This window comes from Neodiprion pinetum, chromosome 6 (assembly GCF_021155775.2).
Source record: "Neodiprion pinetum isolate iyNeoPine1 chromosome 6, iyNeoPine1.2, whole genome shotgun sequence".
Taxonomy (NCBI): Eukaryota; Metazoa; Arthropoda; class Insecta; order Hymenoptera; family Diprionidae; genus Neodiprion; species Neodiprion pinetum.
In genome coordinates, this window is record NC_060237.1 from 9,050,310 (window position 1) to 9,077,161 (window position 26,852).

At 40.0% G+C, this 26,852-nt stretch overlaps 1 protein-coding gene and 1 long non-coding RNA gene across 4 annotated transcripts in view; one reads left to right on the forward strand and one right to left on the reverse strand.

The window, feature by feature from the left end:
* The window catches only part of LOC124221211 (LIM domain only protein 3), a 106,604-nt gene that overhangs the window by 43,807 nt on the left and 35,945 nt on the right, over positions 1 to 26,852 (reverse strand). The gene's annotated exons all lie outside the window — the stretch shown is intronic.
* LOC124221215 (uncharacterized) overlaps positions 20,278 to 26,852 on the forward strand; it is a 61,779-nt gene continuing 55,204 nt past the window's right edge. The window contains exon 1 of the long non-coding RNA XR_006883767.2: positions 20,278 to 20,804. This is a non-coding gene — a long non-coding RNA (uncharacterized lncRNA). The remainder of the gene's footprint in view (positions 20,805 to 26,852) is intronic.

Here is a 26,852-nt window from a genome sequence, read left to right on the forward strand (position 1 = left end):
CACAAGGTCAAGACATCGACAATTTGAGAAAAAAAATTTTAATTTGAAGAATGTTCAAAATTATAAAATTTCGATCATTTTTATGAGAATCTAATGCTGCGCGGCGTATTTTGGTAGAGTTTGATGGACAATTTTAAACTATATTGATGGAGAAATCGACGGGATCGTGACAGTTTCAATTGAAACGCTGGAAGTGTGGAAATAAAATTGTTATACGAAGATTGTTTTGCTTTTCCTCTGACAACGAGTGAGTATTTCGTTGATTATTTCGATCTATAAAAATTTCATGGGATTCCAAAAGATTTCACTGACTAGAGTTCGCACTAAACTCAACAGTCAACTTTCATCCTTGGGGCCAAGACTAATCTCACAGTGTTGGAATCGATATGCGCCATGTTCGATAATTCTTTCAGGGCATTCAAAACAGAAAGAATCAAAAGACCAAATACTGAACTTTACAAAAAGCATCTTTTTTACGAAATCCGCTAGAAATGAGGCCTTCCATAATTTCGTGAAGTTGAAGTCACGATCGGAACAGCTTTCGTTGGGTTCTGCTGTAAATAAAATTGGCCCGAAGCGAAGCGAGGCTAACGTTTCGCGAATACTTATAAAACGATGGGGTGAGAGTCGAGAGGGAGAGAGAGGGACAGAGAGAGAGAGAGGGGGAGGGAGGTAGAGAGAGAGATGCGTAGTATTTGACGGTTCAGTTACATCAGTCGATGATTAACAGAGGCACGGGTAAGTAATCGAATTATCGCTGCTTTGAGAAGCAGAATCCGTGGATGATTCAATCACCTACCTGACGTACTCGTTCGAGCCGGGTCACGTGGCATCCCTGGCAGTAACCGGGGCCAAGCTCACTCGAGCTAATGTTTCGGTTAACCTTGTCAAGGGCATGAAACTAGAACTGGCTTTTCCCCCTTTGGTACAATGCTTCGATTCACCGATTTTCATTTGTTTACCCATTAAACTTGGACTATAGCCACGCTCTGATTAACGCTCAGGGGAGGATCGATATTCAACTGAGATTAGCTCGGGAGGTCGGTAATTATTATTAGGTTCTTTATTTATTTTTATCAATATACGACGTAGAAGAAATTTCAGATCTTTTTTTACAACCGAAAACTTATGCTGCAAATTTGTTTTTTTGTTTTCAAATGTAATCAGAAAGATGTTTTTTTAGCATGCCAGTTTTTGTCTGGAAACACTTTATTTTACCTGAAGAAATTCTGAATCACTTCTAACGTGTCGAAGGTAATTTGGTTTTCAGATTTATAACGATTTTTATTAATTGTATGAAATAATTTTATTCCACTGTGCCAAGGAAAAGAGTTTATAAAGTTTATGACTCGACTAAAGGGTTCGTTAAAAAAAATATAATATATATATATAATTAAACCGACTATACGTGAAGTCGAATTAATAATTTTGTCACGAATTTATAGAACATCAGAGAATTGTACGATTAGATAAAATAAAACAATTAGATTGGAGGGTAAAACGCGGTTAATAGATGTGTGATAAAAGGCAGTGAATTTCTGCAAACATGAGGTGTGAAAATTGCATTAACATTCAAAGTAATGCACAAAAAAATCTTAACGTTGAGACTATCGGAATTTGTTGATTCATGACTTCACTTGCTTGACATTGAAATCCCTCGAACACGGACTACGGCATGAATTACGAAACGGAATAAAAAAACGCGACGGAATGAAATTTCGTCTTAGAAAATCGTTAGAACTATTCGTGGAGTAACTGCGAGGAGGGATAGTCGTGATTTTCGTTTTTCCCCTGATATTCTGCGCATCGACCGTTGAAAGCTTGGTGCATATATAGCGTAGCTGGTGCGATGTAACTTCGCGGGAGTGTCTCTCCCATCCGAAAGCTCCGCCTTCGCCACCTCTATATACACACCTCCGAAGGTTCCTCCCCCAGATGTTATCTATTAGAAAATTTCAACCGGGGTTAACAGTCGCCCCGTAATATAAGCGTTACGCTGAACGAACTCGTCGTCGTCGGACGAAGTTGAAAAAATGAATCTAGCGAGCTTTCGCGATTAGCCTTGTCTCGATTCTCGAATAATTCCAATATGCTCCACACGTGTTTTCTTTGAAAGCACAGCATTTTTCGTCTGTGTTTTGAAAGTTGGCACTTTGGTGTCAGCTACTTTTGTGTCGGAATTGAAGCTTGAGCTTTTTTGGTCTCGGTTACATCGAGCTCCATGACTGTACTAAATATTTAAACAAATTGGGAAGTTTGTGAAGGTTTATACTGTTCCCCGTATTTTGAAAAAAAAAATATTCTTCATCACCGTTTTAATAATATTATGATTGAAAAATAGTACGCGGTGGTAAAAGTTCGATATTTGAATTTCTCGCGGAGCCACTCGTCTAATAATTCAAGAGGGGAATTTAAGCAGGCTGTCAGTGCTTTAAAAAAAAATTATTTTCGTAAGTACGTGGGTGTCAAGCCCAATGTTTTCTAGATAATTTTTTTTTTCTCTTTTTATTTGATAAAAACGACACTTATAGCCCGTTTTAATTTTCCTCTTCAATTTTCTCGTCGAATATCCCGGAACATGGGATGTTTTTTATACATCTGTAAGTCGCGTCCCTTCGTATTTTCGTATTGCATTGAATGCTGGAAACGAAAAGTCCAAGGAAGAAGTGAAAAAAAAAAACAAAGGGAATCACCGGATACTAAACTGAAGCCATCTAGCTGATAATTACAAATAAAACGCTGTTTACAAATCGTTAATTATCTCGGAATCTGATATCGAAGTAATGACTCGACTAATTTGTAATGAAATCCGGGGCAAAATAATTACACGATTCAGTTTAAATTTGGCAGTGTTTTTTTTTTACGACGTACAGTAAATAACCACGTGTTGAGATTTTGGATCTAATTAGTAAATTACGCAAAAATTTGATCATTGAGAAAAACTTTTTTCAAAATGTGGTTTACAAATTTTTCGCAAAAATATTTTATAACACGTACGTACGATGAATTTTTTCCTGTTACTTTTTCTACCGAGGTCAAAAATTCTGTCAGTCGTTACATTTGAACAGTATGTTCTATCCCGAATAGGAATTAAATGCTCCGTGGTGAAAAAATCATTGGCTAGAAAGTCACGTAATATTTTTTCGATTATACCGAATCGTCAAATGAAGGAAAAAATATGAGGTTTTTACAATATAACGAACGTTCCGTATTTACAGAATGATTTGAAGAGCGTCCGATCAAGCCGAGATACGTGCTTAGATATAGCGATGAAACCGGAAGTCGTTTCGGGCATCAATTCACCCCAGGGAGAACCGCAATTGCGGGCGAAAACCGCGGGACCGGGGTTTGCGCTTATATATTTCGTTAGCTTTTGTCTTAATTTCTCCTGGCTGTTATCTTTTACTTTATATACACACCGCGTCCGGGGAGGTTAGTCGGGTCCATTAATTAGACGGGAGCGCATTAAGCCAGGCATTAATATACTCGCCTGTGTTTTGTTTTATCCTCCAGGAAGGACGCTCCCGGCCGTTGTACGGTTGTCTGGAACCGCCGCGCCGTTCCCGTTTCTCCTTCCTACTCCTGCGACTCGCTTCATCCCCAGGGACTGTTTAAATTTTACAAATCGTTCTGCGACCCGCGATCCCCGCGAAAAACGCGTCGCGACGAGATAAGACGTAAATTGAAACCGATGTTAGAAAAACGACGCAGAATTATCACTTTTGATCACTGCTTGTGGGCATCTTTGCCATTTCCGTTCATTTTTTTCGCTTTTTTTCTGGATGTCTCGAGTCTTGACGAAAAATTTCGCACTACTTTTCGATGGATCTATAAAAATATTTGTTTTCTTTGAAGTAGCCTCGAAAAGTATTTTTTTTTTTTTACGTAGAGAATAGGAAGAAGAACGGAAAAATTTGACGGAAAAATGTTCTATTTGAAAACAGTCATCGTCCGAAGGTCTAAAATTTTGAGACTATTCACATCTGACAGCGTATTAAAAATAGCAATGGGGTCGAAATTTTGGTATCCGATCGCTTACCTGTAATTATCGAAATTGCCGTTAAGTATCATGTAACCAATACAAATAAAACTACCGCGCACTTGAATGTTCATAGAATTATTTCTTATTACTTCGAAAAATCAATGAAATAAAATATTTCCCATTTATATCAGTTATTTTGGAAAGTTCTTTTTACGTTCATCGAGATGTCTTTAAAATTTTCAGGTGTCAGATAACGAATGATTGAATAATTCCTACAACCATTTATTTTATTCTGCACGCGCGCGTTAAAATTCACATAAATCCAGCGTGCACAGTTTTGTCTTATTTTGCGATCGCCTTTCTCCTCGGGATGTCTTTTCACCGATCGTATAATGAAAACGGAATTTCACTGGAAGCCACGCGGCCCTCCGGTCTGCCTGAATATTTCGCATGGAATAAATCTCACGTAACAGTGGCAGTGAAATCCTCATTTGCTAGGCGTTCAACCCTTGCTAATGGGTGTAATTTAAGGGATGTTTTAAGCTCCCCGAAACCGCATGTGAGCCATGGCAAAAACTTCACATATTACACTTGCTTGTGGAAACCCATTGCGACCGCGGTAATTAGACATTTGCATTCTGAGCGCGTCGACCCGAAGTTCGTTGCTCCAAAAATCTACCCTTAAAACTCAGAACTTCCAGCTTTTAACTGATCAAAGAGAAGTCTCATCGATGTCTTGTTTAGCCGAGTTATTATGCAATTAATTTTTTGTATTCTGATATTTTTGTGTTACTGTTACTACGACTAAAATTTCTGCTGAAAATTACAATACCTGTTCAAATTTCTCAAACCACTAAAAAGCTTTTACGTTAATCAACGATTGTTGATTAATGATCAACATCCTGGTTCTGAAATTTGATGAATATATACCTGAAAGACATCAGTTCTATCTTTATTTGAAGTTTTTAAATCGAAACTAAAAAAGTTTTCTTGGGTTACACAAACTTGCGGTTATTATCGGAACTGAAAATTCTAATTTCATCAGAATACTGTATATTTTAGTAAATTTTTTATAATATTATCGAAGAATAGAGCGTACGATCGATCGGATACAAATCATTACATAAAATTACGTGTCTCAATCCAATGTGTAGCAAATTTCGTCAGCAATATCATTTCGAGTAAAATGAGTAGAGTTAAAATTGATCAATCAAAGACCATTTTTCAAATTTCAAAGCTCATAAGGGTGAAAAAAAAAAAATACAGGTATCCGTCAGTAGTATTCCCTTCAGACATATGAGCGGAAAAAAGTCGTACCACTTTTGTGCCGTCACACATATGTGGGCATTTAAAAAAAAAATCTGTTTACTAAATCGATGTGACTGTTGATCGGTTGATCATAGTTTGTGACGTCACTGCATCCGAATCTGCAATCAGCTTTCCAAAATTGAAAATGTCGGATCCAATATGGCGGGAGCAAATTCGAAGAGTAGTTAGATTTCGACAAAAATTTGTATCCTTAGTGTTTTTTATCATGTTAGATATTTTCTCGCATTTAGGCGCTCAAATTCAATTCGGAATTTAATTTGACAATCCCGATATTGGATCCGCTATTTTGAATTAAAAAAATCTGATTTCAGAACCAAATTCAGCGAACTTAAGAACCGAGAGTTAAAGAATAGATCTCGCGATACCGAGATTAGACGATAAATGTATCAAGTTTTTTTTCTGCTACAAAATTGGTACGGAAATCTCATTATCGCCACACTAAGAAGAGGCTAAGCTCGATCAGATGATTTTCGATCAGGTCTTCTCAGATTCTCGACTCTAGAATGCCGTCGTGTTTTGGCCATCGTGAGCTTCGTGTCCGTAGTTTGCAGACGATACGGGGTTTCGAGAAGGGTGGGAGGTATGCAATCAGATTACGCTAAGCTATGTTCGTACGTGCTTGCGTAGAGCTTTCGCCCCCCGACATCCACCCGCATTCTGTATCCCCCCTCTTCACCCGACGTGAAATATATTTATTGTTGTTTGCAAAGCGGTACGTATGGCTGCCGGCGACGGTAAAAACGGGCAGAAAATCCGCGAGCCTCTCTAAGCCATCAACCCCCCACCGGCACGCGGAGTCGGGTAAACTTTTAAATCGTGGAACGTCGCCGCACGCGAGCGTCCAAATTTATCTATTAGATATATTCGGTTTGAGGTAAGCGATCTGTCACTGTCAAGATATAATTTTTTACAACTTTTAGAAAAACGCCAGCTCATTTGCACATCCTTTTCGTCGGTTTTTTTTATTTCTTCTGCTCTTTGATCAGTTATCGGTATTTTTATTTCTCTGTAGCTAATCTCTAACGATGAAGTTACACAGTGATTTGGTGTGACTCGTGTAAATATTCCCTTAACAACGTTGGAGATTGTGCCTTTTCAATAACAGTCTTATCAATGATTAATTTTGCTATATTTCCGAAGATAAAACCAAAGATTCACTTTTTCGATTCATAATTAACCTGAAAATGAATCGAATAAAATTTTATCAACGAATTTTACAAAATTTCTCAAATTTTTTACATCCAATTTCAAGAAACATACAAGTCATCGTTCCAAAAAATTTCCAATCAAGTCAGTACCAATTGGTGAAAATAATTAATGAATTAAAAAGGGTTCCTTGTTTGTTGTCGTAAAATAGTAAAAACGTCAATAAATTTATATATTTGACCAGGTAGAAATTGTCCAATATTTTTCCGATAATACGACGAAAATAAACTTTTACATTCGTAATTTAATTTACTCGAAATTTCCTGGAAAATTTCTGCGGCATTTCCCGTATAAAAGACAATAAATAGTTTCATCCTGCGGGATGATCGCGTGACTAATTCAGAACTGATGATCGGCGTCGAACTAAATCTGACGACAAAAGGGATGCTGTGTAACTACTTGGGGGAAAGTTTTATCTTCCCTGGATTAATGAACGGATTAAAGTATTTGCCGCTGGATGCGGGCTGATTGGGGGTGAATGTGGGAGGGATGGTGTGGGGGGCGGGGGCGGGGGGGAGAAATCGGTAGGGGATTAGAACTTGATTGGCTAATTTGTAAGTGTCCCTGGCAGCGCGGCGCAAACTTAACAATCGATTGTTCGGCTCTCCGCAGGCGTACGAGGAAAAGAAACACACGCACGAAATTTTCTTCACTTTCTTCTAATCCGGCGATTACTAACAATTGGATACGTGATCGTCATAAATCGATGCCACATTCAGGTGTCGATAATACTGCAAGGATTCTTCGTTGTTACGCTGTTGGAAAAATTTAACTAAACATAAACCCTCAACAGATCCAATTTCCATTTACGTTATTTGTCACATTTTTGTTAGTAAATATGAGACAAATTTTTGTAAATTTTAACATTTAAATTGTCGTATCAACATTTAATTTTTGTAATTTGAACTTTTCTTTTCAGCGAGTTATACGTTGATGAATGGTTAAATCAATCCGAAAATATTAGCGGACATGCTGGGAGATTTTTTGTCTAACCATGTACGATCAGCCGCATGTTTTAACTTTTCAAAAGCGAATTTACGGCCCTTCTGCATTCGGGTATTCGAAGCACCATACATGAATCAACTGAATTCCTAGCACCCTTGTAACAGAATGCCCGTTTTCTACTGCAATAATTTATGTTATGTATTGAATAATTTCGTCGATCAAATTTTCTTCATCACCACTTTAATACGACAGAAGACAAGGTATAATAATTTTATCAAATCATTCGAATTATTTCGTGTATAAATGTATACATTATGTCTATAAATAAAATATATAGATAAAGAAAAAAAAAAAAAAACTCATCACGAGCATCCAATTTAAAATTTCGCCTCATTTTCGCCTCATTTCATCAGTCGGTTTCCATGTATCACCCTTCGTAATTCTGACAAATTAGTTTTCGAGTTTTCATAGCTTTGTCCTTGTTCGTTTCCACCGCACTTTTTTTTTTCTCTAACAATCACGACGAATGTTAAGATGTGATTATAAATCGTATATTTGACAAATTTTTAGCTACTCGGAGAGCTCACTCCATATTTCCTAAGATTAGACACGTGTCAATTGTTCGATACATCTAAGGTCGAGCATTCAGCTACGTTTAGTGAATCGATGAAATTATATTTAGGTTATTTTCTCTATTCCATTACAACTCGAAGAATCGTCAAATCTTACACATCTTGACATTTTTTAATCCTATCGGTGGTCGAATTCCATTTTCCAGGAATGGGGCAGGCGATCGGTGACGCAGAAACGGAAGACAGAGTCACATTTTAATCCGGTAAATTCGAGCCTCGGAACAGGCTGTATCTACGAAAATTCAGCTGCAGTGGTCAAGCCAAGTTAATGTGCGGCGGGCGTAGGTGGCTGACCGCTCGACTGATTTACATCACACCCCTTTGCCAGGGGGCGGCGGGGGCAAGCGGAGGGAAAGGATTGTGGTCAGCTGAGGGATGTAGCGTGTGATCAGGGTACCGGTTCTCATTAAACACCAGCAAGAGAGGGACCCTTTGACGAAGGGCCTTCCGTCCTCCGCTAGAATAAAAATCACGGGGAAATCCGACCGACGTATCAGCTGCCTTTCCCCTTTTCTCTTTCTTTTCCTCTCGCGAATCCGAAAGTGAAAATTTTGAATTGCCATTTTTTTTTTAAACATCAGTGAACTGCTGAAACATTGGAGAACAGGTTTTTGTCGAGTAAAATATTTTCGCGACCTCTGTGAATTTTTACCGTCGAAAGTGAACGGCAAAAATGAAAATTTCGTGATTTTTTTCCTTGCTGTTGGAGGAAATTTTCGTTCGTTCGCGAGTCTTATTTTTTTCGCGCCTAGTTACGTCGCATTAATAATAAAAGTTTCGCTCATTGTGTCCGCCCTTGTGATGGGAATTGATGGGGTATGCCGGCGGGCGAGGGGCATGTTTTGTCTTTACGTTATGAATGGTTCTTATCGGCGACGAGTCCGTCACGACGGTCGTTTTGTCCGGGTGTCCGTAGAACTGTCTGCGAATTGCAAGGCGGCAGGAAACCGGAAACGGAGCGTCTGGACCGACGCTGCTTTGTAACGTATCGTGGAAAATATCGAGACAAAAACGACACCAGAACCGAAAATGTTTTTTCTTTTTTTCGTTACATTCCGCTGTTACGATAATAAAACGAGTTTACAAATATTTTCCACATCCTGCAGTAAAAAGAAGAACGAACAAAAAAAAGTAAGTAAAATAACCAAAGCCTTACAATAATTCTTGCGAAACGTTCGCGGATATTAACGGAAAACGCAACCGTAATGAAATTATTCGCTTATCGAGGAAAGTTGTGCATTTGCGTTTGCATTTTTTCTCAAATAGTTAAACAATTTATGGTCGAGGCGTGTTACACCATATATATATATATATAATATTGTATACCTACACAACCAACGCACAAAAGCAAGATTAATAATGATTTAATTAGCATTCCTATGAGTTTGTGTACAAATCAAACGAGCGAAGGGAAGGCGAGAGAGAGAGAGAGAGAGAGAGAGAGAGAGAACGTGGAGGGAGAACAAACACCGAAGCTTTCAAGAATGTTTATTAATTACGGTATTCCCTCCGTCTGCCGTTGGGGCTTCACCTGTTCGTTCAACGATTCAAACTGTTGCCGCCCGCGTTGGTATATAAAACTTTTCTATTAAAACACGCGGCCTTCTGAAATTTCCCTAATCGACGCCACGTGTCGTCTTACTTTTTTGCATAAATATATTATAGAGCCGTAATAAAATCTCCTTAGTCTTCGTAAAAATATTCTCGAGAGAAATAGGTGAAGTAGAAACGAGAAAAAAAATGAAAATTAAAAATTCAATCTGTCACGAGCCGCATAAGAATACAGACAAAGACAAATTTTGGTATTGTTCTTACAGGATGTGGAATCAATGTTTTTCATTGCAAAGAAACATATTTATTGAAATCTTTTTCCATATTGGTCACAAATATAAAAAATCCAGAGCCTGAGTGATTCGTACGGATCGTCAAAGACAAATAAATGTATTCTCGAAAAAAGTAAAAGATTCCGCAAGTTGTCGGACGCAACAATTCAAAGTCACTAGCAATTGTGACCATGAAAAAATACGATAGGCCTTCGAACTGATCGATCGCTCTCAACGAAAATTGGTCCGAACTCGGTTGGAGGATGAAAATCGATACGTAGACGGGGGGTTAAGACTCCTGAAAGATTACAGAGCTTGGTAAACACAAGACCCGCTCTTTCCCCCGTCTTTTGGTCAACGTGCCGATGGAGTTGAATCGAAGTGTGAATTATCCGGGATTCGAGGTCTGCGGGTTCGGCTTTGTGAACTGGAGCCGGAGGCAGCAAATAAAAGCGAGAACCAGGGGAAAGTGTCGAAACCAGGGCGCGTGCGACCGAGAGGATGAAAAGAAATAAATAAACTGGTATTATTGTTTTGGTGATGAATGCGCGGGGAATGATGAAACCTGAAAAGTGCACGAATGCGCGCGGTGGAAAAAATATCAGACGTAATACCGCGACGGTAACGCTGCGGGTGTTCCTTGCAGCGAGGGTGGAAATCTACTGACCTCGTGCTTCGACGCGTTTCGCGAAGCGCGCGAGAAAAGATTTCGACGAAATATTCCCGCCCTCGGATTTATTGTAAGTTGAACATTACACAGAAGTTGGAAACGGCCCGAGAGATATTCTTCTGGATATATTTATACGGTTTGAATCCACGTACGAGGATCATTCTAATGGTTTTATTATACTGATACGCTTGCGGGGCTTCGCGCCTCGTGTGTGCGCCTCTTTTCTCACTCTTTTCCCGCGGAGTTCTGAAAGGGATCATACACCGAGATCGACAAAAGAACCGGTGTGAACAAAAGCACCAAATATACGCCCCATTATGCAATTCGATGTGGAAAGTGAAATCAGACCAAAGCGTCAACCTACGATTTGACCTTTCCCAAGTAAAAAACGGGAAGCTGAGCTTTCAGGCCTGACGTACGTGCGATCTCTAAATCATGGGAGACCCTTTGTAAGCAGGGTGTAAGGAAGGGTCATTAGGGTCCTAAGCAAAGACTGACCAAGCCGGGGCTTCGGACCCTCTTCACATACTCGCCCTGCGATCTGCGTAATTATCGGTGAATATACACTCCGCGGTTACGTCAGCAATGGTCATTTCCGTTATCGGACACTCCCCAGACTCGCCTAGCTTCTGTCTAGCCGCGGATGTTTGCTGCCCCAGCTAGGATTCGGCGGGGACTCATAATTAATCGACCACCGGCCGACATCGATGACTCGGCGTCGAAACACTCGCTCAACGTTGTTAGAATTTCAGTGCCGATATTCCACCTCTCCGGTCACGAATATATCGAGTCACCTCAGCTGTAAACCACATGACACCAATAGAGTCACATTTCCAGTGTTGCGTGGTTTCTCTATTTTCAACTTTTATCAAATCAATGACTTCTATTCGTTAACCTTATTATGTGGTTCACTTGATTTCCGACGATTACCTAGGGGTTTTTTTTTTTTTTTTTTCTGAGTTCTACGGATTCCGAGACTAAAATCACTCGGTGTATGGGAAATTAACAACAGCGCGTTTATAATGAGAAAGTTATGAATAGAATCAACGGAAAACAGTCGACATTGATGGTCATGGATTGAAATCATGCATAATTTAGCGTTTACCGCAAGACTGACACTGATTTCTAGGGTTTTCGAATCTTGTTGTGACGAAACTTACAGTAAAGAAATCAAACTTTGACGAAACCACAAAGTTTCGAATGATCGGAAATCCGACGCTTAAAGTTTCGAAATCGCAAAATACCGAAAGGGCATAACTCCGACAAGTCAATGTTCCGCAAGTGCGAAAATGAGAAAATTCTAAAATCTGAACCATCGAAATTCCGATTGATCCAAGATTTTCAGTTCTGCGAACTTGGAGCTTGGTGAAATTTCACTACTTCGAGCTTTCTTTGTTTTGTATTTTCGACATTCTTACGTTCGGAATTCTGGTCAATCTAATTTTCGGTATTCCTGATTTTTTACACCCACTTGTTGAGTAAACTACGCTGCGTGGGTATATTTTAACTTTCGAAATTTTACCCTGTCGAAACTTTGCTTTTGGGAACTTTGCTCTATCGCAACTTAAATTTTCGGAATCCTGCATTTCGGAACTTTGAGCCGTCGGCTTTCCAACCATTCGAAACTTTGTTGTATCTTCGTCAGTTTGATTTCTTTACTTCAAGTTTCGCCAGCAAATAATTCGGAATCAGGCGCTTTCGAAACATCGATCCCGCCGCGTTGTTACGCATTTATTTCCAATGATTCTCCGTGAATTATCATGGAATATTAAAGTAATCGAGTTTCCTCAATCTTGCAATTTAATTACCAGCTGTTAAACTTACGACTTCCTCGAGTGAACGAGCGGCGAAAGCTTTCGTCTCATTTCTATTCTGCGTCAATGAAGTGGACACGCGGATTCGCGAATGAAGGATCAACCATGCGGCGAGAGCAGCTACCGCGAGTATGAAGGGACGTTGCTTGGGGCAGGGGGATGAGGGGGTGGATGAGAAGTTAGTTGGTAAATCAAAGCAGATGTTTCGAGCGGGGCGAAGAACGTCGGGTGGTGTACCCCTGAGAAAAGTTAGCAAAGTATTATAGCTCCCTCAAAGAATCAACAAGTATCCATCCAGCCCAAGGTATTCCTACTTGGCTGCGTCAGCCGCATAACCGAGTCGAGTCCTCCCCCTCCTTTGCCGAACTGCCGCCACAGCCACCGGTGGTGTATGCGAAGAAGTAATATATCACGAACCCCGCAAGACCCTGACACCCCTGTCACCCCTGTCGCCGGCTTAAGCGAGAGCACCACTTCGATTAAGTGTTCCTTTTCTCGGGCGAGTCAACCTCCGTTTCGGAGGCGATAATCATTTTCCCCGTCACCCTGACGTCAACTTCCCTGTACAGAAATTTTACTGTCACCTCGGTACCTCAACGACTCCGACAATTCCGAAAGTTTTTCTTGAGGGTTATGCGGAGGGCGCGCGAGTCGTCGCCGAGTGGTCATTGCGATGCTTGGGAAGTCGGTGAACCGCGCTGCATCAATTCGAATCTGAAAATCAGCTTCTCTTGGTCGATTCATTTTCTTCAATTCTTGGTCTTTCGCGACGTAATATGGCTGCACGTTCAAGAATGTGTCGGGCGAGATTGAGGTTAATCATCACTAGTTAGAAAATTCACGGTGTCAATAAAAGCCCACGCCGATTAGTATAAAATTAAACATCATCGGTGTAAATTGTTCGATTCTTGACACCCGAGTGGTTTTAAAATCAACACCAAAATTGTGTCGAGTTCTGTAGAATATTTTCAGTGTTATACCCGACACCGCATTTATCTAACGGTGCGGGTTGGATTGAATTGAAACAGTACCTCGTCAAGATAAAAAAAAGAAACAGAGGAACTAACGAAGTAGCAAGGAAGTACCTCGAGTTCTCAACGAAGTTTGGGGCAGATAATGCTATTCTGCGTTTTTTTTTTCCCCCAAAATAAGAATGAAACATAAACCGCAGATAGCCAACCCTAGAATAGAACTTAAAAAGTGTCAATTACACTTGTTTAATTTAGGAATATTTTTTTTAAGGGCTTGGAAGTGGTAGCGACGCTCGATTTCAAGATTGAACGACGATGCCAAAAGAAATCGACAAAATTGAAACCATTCCTCCAGATTCACGAGATCTTACGAAATACGTAATGAGCAGTTTGAACGTTGATCATCTGAAATCTTGACGTCCGCGACTCTATCCATCCATCCATGACATGCATAAACCATTCGAGGGACGATTACTATTCGGTTAATCAAACAGTTAGTGAGTCTGAGGAGAAGAGGAAGCCGGAGCAGAGATTTGGGGGTCGTTTGACCCCAGTTTATCATTTCAAAGTAGGCAACATCCACTCTAAATTAATGATTCATGGATAGGTAGAAGACGCTTCCTGAACCTGGTTCGCCGAGGTTGCGGCGGCGCCGAGGCCAATCCGGTTCACCCGCGAAGCGGAACTTGAGGAGTCCGGGTGGACGCAGGGTGCCAGGTTCCTTATTTACGGCGCCGCTTGAACGTGTCCATCTCCCAGCCTGTGGCGGACCTAGATCATGCCAGTTGCCCGAAAATTCATCCCTGCCGCACTGCAAGGACCTTCGTCTGTCTGGTGAACCCGGCTCGAGATCGCCATCTTAGAAACGCGGCCACCGCGCTAAATCAAGCCCCGTTAACTTAATCATCCCGATTCACCTCCGCCGAGTCCTGGTGCTGTTTAATTTAGCGAAAATTCTCTCCTCGGATCGGACGCACGTATCTTTGCTCTTTGATAACCGTTCGTTCTCCGTGTCTCAGCGATTGAAGAAGCTCGAAACACGCTTTTCACCCGTCGCGAGTGAAGAGTAGGGTATAAAGAAAAAATAAACTAATTATTTTTCACCCTTGACGCACGAGTGATACTTGTTGAAAAAGGTTTTACCGAATCATTTATTAACGTCCGTACATCTCTGTAAAGTCTTTATTCACATTCTTCCGAATTCGAGAAGATTTGCCCTCGTGGTACATGACGTCGTTTTAAAACATTACCGTTTTCTGTTTGAAAACATGTCGAAAGCTTTTTTCTTGACTTTGGAAAATCTACAAACTTTCAAAATTTGGCGAGTGTGTACGCAAGATAGAAAAAAACCTAATTCACTTTGAATACGAATCCAAGGCAATTTTAGGTTTCCCATTCAACGTACGTTTCTGAAAGTATTTTATCCGGCCAATCCCACAACGTGAATTGGAACAGGCTCGAAAGCGTATTTCAAAAAAAGACAACAGAGCTATCAGATATCCTCAACCCCTTGCAAAACAAAAATTGACCAGAGACCGCGGTAATGATGCCTTGAAAAAAAAAAAAAAAACCTCCGACGTACAAAATTCACCCTCGACTGTGCAGCGGACTTAATCGAGAGTACGCGAAACAGGAAGCGGAAAAGGCCAGCTTAATACTGTGTTAAACTGAAATGAACCCTTCTAATTCTGTCGTATAATTCTGCACCGGTGAGGAAAGGAACTCGTCATATCTCCGGAATATATGCAGCGTGTGACGGTTTCACCCGTAACGGGGAACGAAGGGGTCGAGAGGAGGCTAGCAGGGGGAGGTGGAGGTGGAGCGATATGGTTTGCAAAGCAAAAACCAGGAGTGACGTCATAACAGTAGCAGCTTATCGGGACTTGCGGTACATTAAACACGACGATGCTACGTCGCCGCCCCCGCCGCCCCCGCCCCTCCCCCAATTCTGAACCTGAACCGCAAAGTAGCGTTAGGGAGAGGGGAGGGGGGGCTAGGGGGGAACTAACACTGCCGAAAGATTATCTTGTCGCTTTCAATATTCCTATGAAACGTGCGGGATGATAAATTGCACTCCTGCGATAGAACGGATGCACCTCAATGCCTAGCCTGATTTCGTTATCCCGTTATTTTATCCACCGAATCGGCACATTTTTTTTTTTATTCGTTCCTTCGCGTCGTGTATTGAATCTTGTTCAGTATTCTTCTGTCATTAATGTGATTTTCGGCACTGGGAGAATTATTGCGTTTGGAAAATCGCTTCCTTTTGATCAAGTGAGTAGTTTTAATTGTAAGGAAACTATCGCGTGGCTAATTCTGTAATCAGTTTTTTACGTGTTCCCAAAATGATAGTTTGGTAGCTTAAGGTGGGATGGCATTTTTGAATAACAATTTTGGCGTTTGCGGTTGATATGCTTAAAACGCCTAGAAGCATTTAGACTAGCCGAGAAGAGTTAAGAGTCTTCGAAGATTTTATCCAATTTTTGTCAGATATTTTTTTTCTGAAGCTAAAATTTTTAGAACAATTTATTTTTCCTATCAATCGTATTCAGTGTAATGTTACATCTGCATTCTTAATACTATACGATAAAAAAAAAGCACGTTCACTAACCAATCACGAAAAATTGATCAATTTTCCAATTTCTAAACCGTCATATATTTTCGCGTTTTCAGCCCAAGTAGAAAAGAAAGAAAAAGTTTATGTAACTTAATTACGGCTCGAGTTTGGTTCTTTTGAGAATCAAATTTCTGGCTTCCGAACGAATTGCGGATATTCTAAACGGACGTGATCTTTGATTAAACCTTTAGTTCGAAACAGTACTCACGCATAATGATAGGTACAATAGAAATGTACGTATAAGCATGTAGACGGTTCTAGATAAGAGGTAGAGTAAAGTGAGTAAAGCGCAGGTATAGGTACCTACATAGTTTGTATAATCTAGATTTCGCAGTTTAATTATGCAGAGTTCACTTTCGGGATCGTAGCTATGCTAATCCGACCTTATTAATAAGGACTTAGTCAGAGTGGAGATCCCTGTACTAAATGGCGTCTAACCCTTCGCTAAGTCGAGCCGCTACTCCGGCGTCGCCTCGAACCCTTGCTGTCCCTTTTACGCTCTCACTTCGCCTCTGCAAAGTAAGCGAGATTTCTCCATATAATCGTTTTATCCCCGCCGACTTTCGGGGACTTTACTTTCGGGACTTAAAATTAGGATGCCGGAGGTGCCTCCGCCAAACCGGTGAGAAAGCTTGCACGCTTCGCGGATTATAAGACGAAGAGTGTTATTAATTAATTGCGGCTAATCCAATCGACCCGAGATCACGTCGAGAGAAATTTCGATTCGACCGTTGATTTTTTTTCGCCATTAAATTGTCCCCCGCGATCTCAGGACACAACGGAAGCCGAAGCTTTCAACGATATTCCCGATCCGACGAATTTATTTGAAGTATAATAATGTTTTACGAATAATAATAATGACGATAACAATTCCTGCAACCCGTTATCGCGGTACGCATATCGGTGACGTTGCGGACAAAGGTCCTGTCGCTCAATTTTGACGCCGTGATCGTCGGCGGAAATCATTTGCCAACTCACTTGCCACACGCGTCAGGATCAAGTGGATCAATCGACAACCAATTATCGGATATTGCCAATATACATACATTATACATAACACCGGGACTTATCAACGCCGTGAAGATGGACGGGAGATGCGTCGATACGGTTACACTTTTTCCCCCTTCGCCAGGATAAAAACTAGATTAAAAAAATCAACGGTCAACTTTCGAGAACTGTCGAACGTTTTTTTCACAAATTTTTTTTTCTTCTTTTTTTTTTTTTCTCTCACCTCGTACCACGGGACTTTATTTTCGGCTCGAGATCCAGACGCGTGCGGCGAAGGTAATCAGCAGTAACGGATATAAGGTGCCTCGACGACTGAATACAGATTTTCTTTGTTGTGGTTTTGCTCGAGATGCTTTTTGCCCGTTGAATATCCAGGCGGATGGGGCGGACGGAGATCTCGGCTTCCGCGGTATCGACGCCTCACAATACACCCCCGATGCTCTCCTGACACCCCCATTTGCAAGCCGCAGCATTTCTGCGGCATTTGCGGAACACCGCGAATCCGCGACCGTATTTTCGAACGGATTTTATTCAGATTTTTCTCTCATCTCTCTTTCTCCCTCCGCCCTCCTCATCCCCCCCCCCCCGCCGTCTTTTTTTCCGCACGATTTTTTGCCTCTACCCCGTACGTGTGAAATTTCGCAACGTTGAAGTTCGATTCGTATTGAAAATTTAACGATATTTGTTCCATAGAAATTTCTCTGCGATACGGACAAAAAATTAGCTCCACCGTTTAAGACATTTTGTTTAGCAATAATTTTTACTCAATTATATACTAAAAATTAGACAAAAATACGATCTTACAAATAAAACGAATAAAAAAGACAGCAGCTGATCTTAGTGTTCGAAAAAAAATACGGAACAACTTGAACAGTGTTCAACATAACTTGAGAGAAAAACAAATCCCAAAAATTTGAAACACGAAATTGTTTTGGGTACAAGCTTAGGGTTTTGAAATTGGTCGACGAGGACCGATGTTGGGGGCATAAAATATGGGGATAAAATCAAGCATGGCCATCGGTTATCCCGACGTGGATATAACGCAGCGATGAAATGTACGCGTTTGTAACGCACAATACGATTAATATCTCGTCGAAACCTGCGCACCCTGAAACTGTTATGGGCACCGATCAGTACCGCGACTATCAGTCGCTTCCGGTTCAACAAGCAGCATCATGGCTGCCCAACAAGATGGCGCCGGTTTGCCAATCCGTACGGTGATATGCAAGGGCGCATATGCGGTGTGATTTAAATGCTCCCAAAAAATACGGTTGACATTCCGAAACGTTTGTTGGTCAAACACGTTTTACTTTCCTGTGAAACTTATAAAAAATAAATAAATCATATACGCGTTAGGAAAATTTTTGGTTATGGTTATTGTAAAGTCCTCGTAACTATTTACCAGAAAATCCAGTACGTGTTAGTATTACTTTTTTGATATATAGTCACTCGTGCTTTATTTTTTTGCAACTATGTTGTTGAATCCTAAAAAAATTCTACTAACTTTTGCTTTGCCAATTTTTGGCGTTTATGTTTGAGAGTGGAATTGATGCCTTTTACCGCAACCTGTTACAACCAGTTTTCATTTTTTTTAAGATTTTCAGTCGAAATTCGGACTCTTTTCCTCTAGCAAAATTTTTATTTCTCATAATTTTTCAATCCATTTTTAGCACATGCTTGTATCGATGCATTTTTCGAATCGCAAGGAAACGAAGGTGATCTAAATACGCAAATACAAATGTGATTTTGATTGATAAATTGGGTGAAGTCTCGAGCAAAATAAAAGCTCGTGCGAAAATACCGAGACACCAGAAACGAAGAAACGAATTCGTTTCCGCGGAAAATTTGACCAATAGAAAATTGAGGTGTGATTCCCGATTTTGGTGAGAATTCGAGTTGAAATTTGGAAAAAGTTTCGAACCGGAAACGGTGGCGAGGAGAGAGCGAGATGGAGAGTTCGTATCTAACCGTAGGGAGCGAGTAAATCGTGGCTAATGGCGCTTCACTGAATCAAACCGCGTGCGGCGTTTAACAGAGCAAACAGACAGAAAATGGAGCGCAGCCGCATATAAAGAGTCGATGATAACGGAATGATATATGACTTGGTGTGAATAACATGCCCCCGGGCAGTCGCGGGGATGCAGCTCGAGGGGTGGAGGGTGAGGGTGTTTCGGGGGTGGCGTCGGGTCTCCGCCAGCAGCGCCGAATCCCGCTTCCATATGATTGATCGGGGCGAAGATAGCCTCAGATATGCGCCGTTCAGGATTAAGTGAATGTGCGAACACTTAATATCGCCGCTCTCCGGATTGACGCCGTAATACAGATTCAGGAATTGGGGCGTGGTTCGAATTCCGAATTTCAAAAGTTCCGAAAGCGACTGATTCCGAATTATTTGGTGGCGAAACTTGAAGTGAAGAAATCAAACTGACCAAGAAAGAACAAAGTTTCGAATGGATGTAAACTCGACGGCTCAAAGTTAGAACAAAGTTCCGAAAATTAAAGTTTCCATAGATTAAAATTCCGTAAATGAAAATATACCCACGCAGCGTACCCGAAACGTAAAACTGTCGAAAATCCAAAACGAAAAAAGATCAAGTTGGTGAAATTTCACCAAGCTCGAATTCAGAATTTCGATGTATGGTATTTAAAAATTTGATGTTACTTCAAAGTTTGGTTTATTTAGTTTAAGTTTCGCCAACGAAAAATTCGGAATTTGGTGCTTGCAGAATTTTTCAAATTGGGAACTACAAACCTGCCCGTTATCGAATTAGCGAAAACTTGTTACATAGAAGTTCAAAGTATAAAAAGTTGAGGCACGGAAACGTCAAAATGTGAGAAGGTCAAATTATAGAAAGCCAAAATATAGAATCGTCAGAACGAATGAGAATACTGTAAACGAAAAAATAGAATTGTTAGAATTCTGAAGATTCTATGTTTCAATTTTCTACACTTTAATCTTCCATCAACCTTACGAAGAATCTTACAGAAGCATTCCTACAAAAGTATGAAAATTCACAAATTATAACGAATCAAAGAGAAATGCGGCGTAGAGAAATAGAAAAAAAATTGTCCGCTCAAAATCAATGACACCGCAAAATCTATTAACATCGAAATACAATTTCAAGCATATTTAATTTTAAACAATGCTCTGCAGCTTGATATAGGTTTGAAGTTTAGAAAAAAAAAAAAAAATAAATAAATACAATTATAAAACCCTTCCGCAATATGATTAAGAAAAACTTTTTCAGCTATCAAATTCCGCAGATCAATTATCCAAAACTTTGACGAATACTCAGCGAAATTGATTCCTTAAATCAGCCGTGAAACGTAACGTGTACATCAGCGACATTCTTCTCGAACGGTTTACAACCGCTAAACTTATTCCGGTCAGCCGTGTTTACATTCAAAGTTCATTTGAGCTCGGAGAGTCGGCAGGTGAACATCAAAATTACGCGTATAAATTCCGCGTCTCGTTTAACTCAACGAAGATTATACAAGTACTATACAGTGTGATAATTTTGTTTTCTCATTCAACGAAATTGGCGGCAGGTTCGCTCTTCCGTTATTGTTTTGTTAGTTATCACAGTGCGTTGAACTTTGCCTCGTCAATGTGTCCATGTCACTCTCTGTGTGTGTGCGTGTGTTTGTGTAAGTGCGATCGAGAAGTTATACCGCACGGATCTGCAGTGACGACGTGCAAATCTGGAATGGCTGCGACGAAGTTTCAGCGCAATTAGCGGCTGTGAGGACGAGCTTGAGAGGCGGTTCGATACTGCCGCAAGAGACCGGATGATGAAAAATTACTCGGTGAGTAGCTCCTGGCCTATAACGAGCATGCATTTTATGTTTACGTCGGCCACTCAATCCCGTGCCAATTATCGAACGTGTATTGTCTGATGGAAAGTGAACCGTTGTTGCAAAGTTCTGCTGCTTGATCTGCGGTTACGTCAAAAAGTTTCTTAACAGTTACGTCCGTGAGTAGAGTTACTCCTGAGCGGTAAGAGTCAACTGGTTGGCTTCGCTTTTACGTTCCAGGGCAACCGGAAATCAGGATGAGGATTGAATAACGTAGGGTTTGTTTGAGATATTACTTATATATTTATTTCGAGGAAGCTCAGATGGCGGTAAAAACGAAGTGTGCTGTATGAAGCTATGTAAGAAGTCCAGATGTGACGTTGTTGAGAGTTAGAATAGGCGTGTTCCTCGAGACGTGAAACGTACGGGTGCAGAAAAGGTGTGACAATGCTAGGAGTAGGGAATGGAATTTGATGAGTAAGCGCGATAGTGAATAGCGTGAGACTACGTAGAGATAAGAGGACAGGACAGAGACAATGAGATTAATGTAAGAACTGTGGGAGAGTTAGCGAGTAGGAAAAATAGAGAGAAGTGGTATGCTGGACGTAACATAACAAATGGGAAAATTGTTGAATCAAGGTTTTCGGGTGCCGGATTACAGTTTACCAAGTTGAGCTTGATCAGGGATCTTCGAATCGAATGAAAAAAACTGCACCGTTTCATAACTTCTTGTACTCTCTTTTTCAGCGACAGAATATGCAGTTTATACTGCAATCGTTTTGACTGATCGTTGTTTGTTTCGATGGTGAATAAATTCTTGTCGATCATCGGTGATGGATTGTTGATAACTTTTGCGTATAATATAGACAGTTGCTTTTCATGTGATGGTTTTTCGTAATTAAAATCATCTCCGTTAATTTGCAGATAATTTTTATTTTGCAGATACATTTTAGCAAGGTTATTGAAAGAGTTACGATTCATTCTTAGCATCAAAAGAATCGAATCAAAAATTGACTGATTATCGTGATATTTCCGAATTACGTACGGTTAAACGATATGCTTGGGTATCAACAAATTATTTTTCACCCCGAATACTTGTCACATTTGAATCTTAATCCAAACCCCCGTTATTTCATAATTCTTATGCTTCGGTGGTCCTCGATTTCAATCCCATTTAAAAAAATTTACCACCAAGCGTAAAAATAAAGAATAAGTGTTGAATTTCCGATCCAGGCTGTTACGAAGAAAAAATTCACTCACAGCCTCGTAGCTTAACGAACCGCGAGGTGATTATCACCCGAGTAAATGGCATAATAATTCGATACCTCGTCTCCTTATGCATAATTATTATCAACTCAATCAGCTAAAAGTACCATAAAAATTTCACCCCGCATCGCAGCTTCACTTGGCTCCCTACCTTTTCTCTTTTTTTCTTATATCTTGTTTCAAAGACTTTTACGGACACTTTTAATCGCCCTTGTTAATTCTCAAATTTTCCTCTTATCAAATTGTCTTCGATTGCAGAATCGCGAAAATTATTCTCACGCCATGATTCAACTTGTGCCTTTCTAATCGACGCTACGTTTCCTCTCAAGCGTTTTTCTTCTTCCTTCAATAACGGGGCAGCGGCACAGTAAGTGCAATGCCTATTGATTTTGTCATCGAAAAAAACCTTCTTGCCTTATTACTTCCCAGCATTTTCAAAGCACGTATTTTTCCTAGTAAAATAGCGCGTTTTTGAAAATTCAAGTAATTATTACGTTTATCCCAAATTCCAGGAGAACTGCTCGACCGAATTGATTCCGTTTTTTTTTTTTTTTTTTTTTTATTCAAAACGAGCAGAGTTCGCAGTTTTCGTTACTTCGACACACCCGTTTTCGCCGAGTCGTACACGGTGTATCGATAATATACGATAAGGATCTTTGCGGGCGTTGAGCTTTCCCGCGTGCAGTAATTTCTCGAGGCTTTACCGAAGCGAGTAAGTGAGCGAGTGCCTGAGTGGGTGAGGTTATAACGGGGCCCGAGAATCGCTGTGGGAACAACTGCGACGTGCAGAAGCAATAAAGCACGAATGGTATATGTGCCACAGTAAGTTAATTTCGGGGCATTACTCTTGAAAGTATAACCGTTAACGGTAAATAATACCGAAACTATGCTCCCCGGGAAAGCGGCGGCTTCTTCCCGCACCTTGTACCCCGTATGCCCCGAACCCCGTACCTACCCCATAAGGCCATAACCCATAACCATGCCCACCTCACGTGTAATAACTCGCATTCGCGAAATATATTACACTCCAACAAATCGCACTTAAGAATCGCCCGGAGATACGGGAATTTTTCTTTGGTCTTCTCAGTCTTTTTTTTTGTCGAGGAAGTTTTTCTTCCTCTTTTTCTTAGATCCTATTTTTCGCGCATGGAATACACGCGACCACAATTCACGGGTTTCAGGTTCCCCATACAGGTTTTTATTACCGCTTGTGAATCATACTTACCGTGCTTTTTTGAACAGAAATTTTATTTTTTATCGCGATGGGTATCGCGCGTTTTTAGGATTCTATAATTTTTCGTGATTTCTTTTGGTTTTCATTGACTTTTCAGGGCGCGAAAATGTTTCACGTCTTTTTCTTCGACTCAAATATATCGTACGAGTACAAATTTTCGGAAGCTTTCACGGAAGCTAAAATTCCAACGAATTTTATTTCACGTAACAAAATGAGCAAGGTTTCAGGAGATTCGAAAAATCGTTTGACAAAATATTGGAAGATTATACGAGATTTGACGAAATTTCACTTGTTTCAGGAGATCGAAAATAAACTTATTCGATCTCGAAATATTTCACGTAACTTCGAACGATTTTTTGGTATTCCAAAGACAGGCTTCAAAAAATCTAATGTCAAATCAGAGTTTCGTAGCCATCTAAGTTTGATTTGTGACATTGCAACGAGAATAAATGGTTAATAAACACCGTTACCCGTTCAAAGTTCTTACAAAATGGTTATATTATCGTAAATGTACTTATTTCACAACTTTCCACCATCGGGCCGCTTCCCTCTGTAACAATATTGTACACACGACGAAGGGGTCGTCGGTTTGAAATTGTTCAACGATGTCATATTCCGGTCTGCGTATTTGATTATATAGTTTCAATTTAACCCTTGCCTTGCCCTCGGCAGCAAGTCGGGTATTTAGATTCTGTTTAATGCATGGCCAGCCTATCCCTTGCGGTGTTGCAGTTATCCGTAGAGGCTATGAATACAATAGCATCTCCGCGACGCGTTATATGCGTACAATACACATATACCACGGGCATAGAATTTCTCTGATGTATGTATAGTGTACCGCCACTCAGTTTTGCACACGTCTATGCAAAATTAACCGGCAGTCTCATAGAATAAGCATGAAACTCTGTTTACAGTACACGCGACACTTTGAAACCAATCAAATTTCTCCCAATTTTTGTTTTCCGTTTAGTTTCTTTTCCTCCAGACAAAAACTGTTATTATGAGGATTTTTTTTTTTTATTTTCTAATTTTACTCTAGAAAAGAGTTATAAAATTAGCTCATTATCGGCTAGTGATCGTTGAATATATGTATTTAAATATTCAACTTTTCAAGCGGCACTTTATCCCATATTGAAAAGCGCCATAACTCATCGTCTTCTATCGTACATCTACTATTTATTTCAGCTTCAGAATCGCTCTATAATATGCTAGGATCGTAACAGCCGGACATGAGGTTGCGGATTCGGTAAATTATTTAGCCCTGAAACCGGTGGTCGAGATGAGATCAAGATGAGGAAGATCCTTACCGATTTTCCGGTCGAAAACCTCATTAAAATTTTATCGTCTGTCGAACCCAATTTCATATCAACTAAAATCTATGCATAGACGAAGTTGTAAGATTTTAAAGTAAAAAGAAACGAAATAATACCAAAATTGCTGCTAAATCTCTTTTTCCAATTTCCCAGATTGGTTAGCAAATAAGTGAGTTTGTTGTTACAAGAAACTATTTCATTGTCTTAATAAAAAAAAAAAAAAAAAAATTGCGATTCTTGGGAACGATTCGGTTAGAATATGAGAAAAAAAATTTCTACAGAGTTTTATCGAACTGGTACAACAGCGAAGAAACTTAAAAAAATACAATTCGCCACACCTTGAGTTGACATAAAAAATGCTGTTCAGTTGATAAAGAGCAGGCGGTATTATAAACAACATGATCCGGTTGTCTGAAATCCTGGTTAATGCCTGGTAGGATATTTTGAATAATTGACTGACGAGCCAAAGTTTAAAAACGTAAAAAAAAAAACAACAATTTGAAAAAAAAAAACAGATTTAAAAATAAAGAAACGCTGAGAGCCGGAAGGCACTTTTTAACAGCAGCCGGAGGATCGGAAATGAGTAAAAGACATTCAGGCGAGGCTCCATTACTATTTAAACGCCACCGCCGCTGCTTTCAGAACAACCGAATCTCACTTCTCCCTTCGTTCCGTCGTGATTTAAAAATCAGTATCGAAATCGAGTGCTTTCCCTTTCTATCTTTCTATCTTTCTTTCTTTTTTCTTTTTTTTTTTTGAGAAAGACACAACGATTTTTTTCCCGAGAGAAAAAAGATAAAAAACGAAAAGAAACGAAAGTCCGAAGAATAGAATAAAATTGACACGACCGTCGTTCGCGATATTCACTCTCTTACGTGGAACTTTTACCGCTCCCCTGTATTTTCCCGCTTCGAAGTTACCTACTGCAGTCTCTCTGTGCCTTGCCCGTTCATTACGCCGGTCCTTCTGTGAGACGGATCGTCTGTACGTGCGCTCACTTGAACGATCGAGGGGAATTGAGAGCGCTCCGTTCGTTGCCAGCAGTGCAAGCCCTTCCGCCGAGTGCATTCTACCCTTATACTATACGCGATAGACATACAGACCCTGTGTTGTACAAGCGGGTCGTGAAACTGGCTACAGAACGGCTCGATTGTATACCTTGTACGTTGCGGATCGACGTGCGTATGACGTTTGCACGTTTTTCACTCGATTTCAGTGTTTTTATTTAATTTTTTCTTTTACAATTAATTGGCGGGTTTTCCATGCTTATGGATAGAAAATTGTGAGGATCATATTATTTAACTATTTTCGGCGAAGCACTGAGAGAATTTTTTAGTTCCGGTTACCGCTCAGTCCTTGACAATTTTCATTTTTTACCACAATCGAAAAATATAGTTCTAGGTAGAAAATGAATATTGGTTTTCTAGCTGGTACCGGAAAGTCTGGTATCCGTTACTATTCTTTCTCATTACGATCGCTGTTACTGTACCTTCTTGTAACTGTTGCGAAAATTTAATGCTCGTGCAACAATAAATTGATTTCAAAGCCTTGTTTAACTAAAAATTTACAGTAAACCGAAGATACTGATTTTGCGTTGCAATTTCCAAAAAAGGATCGATAAAGGCGCAAAATGGTTACGTGTACCTCGTTTTTCATTATCCCAACAATATTCAAACAGTTTTTTCAACGATACCTGTTTAACTGAATTTTTCTAGTAACTGTAACAAACGAAATTTTTCTCAGTGCGAAAGTAATTTTTATCAGTTTCTAACCTAATTATTCTCAAGTCATACATTAACGATTTCAAACAGTTGTCAGTGATGTCAGGAATTAGAATCTACTGGATAAATAAAAAATAGCGAATCTGGTTTAATGGGATTCGATATCTAGTCCGAACGGTTAAATAATTACTGTAATATTAGGGGTGTTAAAAATAGTTGGAATTTATTAATCAAATGAATATTCATATCATGTAATAAACTTTCAAATTTAATGAGTTGAAAAATTTTACTCGAGGAGATGAAAATTATCACTGTATTACATAATAACGTTTTATTAAATCGGAGCCAGAAAGTATCGATTCAAATATTTAGCTGTCGAATTAAGCGATGAAATTATTCGTTGTTATTAACAGTCTATTTCATCGAAGTAAGTTTTTTAGTTTCTTCAGACAAAAATGTTCGTTTTTGGTTTACCAAAAAAGTCCCGTTACTTGAGTTTCGACAAATTATTGTTTTCCGGTGGTTA